This window comes from Haliotis asinina, chromosome 2, assembly GCF_037392515.1.
Source record: "Haliotis asinina isolate JCU_RB_2024 chromosome 2, JCU_Hal_asi_v2, whole genome shotgun sequence".
NCBI lineage: Eukaryota > Metazoa > Mollusca > Gastropoda > Lepetellida > Haliotidae > Haliotis > Haliotis asinina.
In genome coordinates this window covers 12,448,999-12,450,652 of record NC_090281.1, presented here as the reverse complement: position 1 = coordinate 12,450,652, position 1,654 = coordinate 12,448,999, and the positions used below count along the sequence as shown (strand labels likewise).

At 40.5% G+C, this 1,654-nt stretch overlaps 1 pseudogene; it reads right to left on the bottom strand.

The window, feature by feature from the left end:
• Positions 1–402: 402 nt before the first annotated feature.
• On the bottom strand, positions 403–1,380 carry LOC137273832 (uncharacterized; annotated as a pseudogene).
• Between the last annotated feature and the right edge of the window lie 274 nt (positions 1,381–1,654).

Genomic DNA, 1,654 nt, shown 5'->3' with positions numbered 1-1,654 from the left:
CCGAGACATCGTTCAAAGGACAATGACGGAATAATTTGAGTACATTTGTACCAAGAATGACGGGAACTCTAGCACTAAACCCTGTGTCTTTCACTACAAGGGCTGTAATGACACACGTGCCACTATCGAATGCTACGATAATGGCAACCTCAATGTACCTTAAGTATGGCAATTTGTCACCTGTTGCACCACTGACTTCCAACTGAAACTCATCTAACCTGAGCAACTGAAGATCATTCATGGTATCACGGAAAAACGTTTTTGCAATAGTTGCACCTGTGACCCTATGTCAAGAAGACTAAACATTCCCTGCCATTAACAGAGTCGTGTGAACACTCAGACCAGCCATCCGATCATTGGAGCTATTCTTATCACTGACATCTGTTTGCTCCTCAACAGACGTCAACACAAGTTTAAAGTCCTATTGCTGGTGATACCCTGACCACGAGAACCAGGACACCCAGAATAACTGACAGATTCGGTAACTTTTAAAACATTAGACTCGAGTTGTGTTAATCTGCTAACAATTTCGCCAACATCCTTTTCCAGCTTTGATTTATGTTGATTTGAATATTTGAGTTTTTTAAAGTTATCTAGCCTCTTGATAATGTACTTCAAATGTTGTGATATATCAGAATCAGCAACCTGAGAGTGAGCCTGAGGTTTCCTCTGCTTAGGATCCCAAACTCTACTAGATCCAGAAAGCTCTTCTTCACTTTCCCTCACAACACGAAGTAGAGAACTAAAATCTGTACAGTCATCAAATCTGTGACGGGTAGCATTCTTCAGTCTATCATTTCTCAAACCACTCGAAAAGTTTTTAGAATGCAATTTCTCGATCCTTCATTTATGAAGTCGCCTTTATTCTTAACTTTCATCAGTGTGTCCTCAAGCCTACAAGCCCATGCTGTCACTGACTCATTATCCTTCTGATAATCTGGAAATGTTCTGCAAAAGGGTGTCAGCCGAACTTACTACAAAATATATGCTTTCAAGTTTGACCAATATTTCGTCAACCGACGCAGATTCACCAAGTAAGAGTGCAACTTTCCCAGTCTCTCCCTTAAGAGATTTTCGAACAGCCTGAGTTAGAATGGAAGCAGAATAATCCCCATCTGCCAATAAGGATTTGACTTCAAAACCCAACTCAAAGGACTTCCTTTAGCCTCACTACCAGAAGCTGTTGAGATGCGAAGTGGCTGAATGTACTGTGCATTAGAAGGTGAAAGAATTACTTGCCCTCCGTCGAGGTTATGAACTTGGAAGCACACTATAGCCAGATATTTTCATAAACCTAATCATTTTCTGAAAATCCTCAGGGCCAATACGCCCCTCTTCGTTCTTAAACCCTCCCCAGTCCTCTTTACCACCAGTAACCATGATTGAAAAGGTGAAACAAATATATACATATACAAAACCTTTGTCAGACAACGTAAGTGGGGAAACTGTACAGGATGTTCACACTGCTAGGACAAGCTGCTAAAAAGCAACCAACCATTAATGTCATCAATTGGCCATTGTAAAATTTGTCAGTGCATGCAATTCAATGTTCGAGATTATTACGTGAAATTGAGGGTGTAGATAAACATTTCATTCAAACCATTCGTAAATATTCCATTCTTTCCATCCCATTCAGTCAAACTAAGCCCCTGTC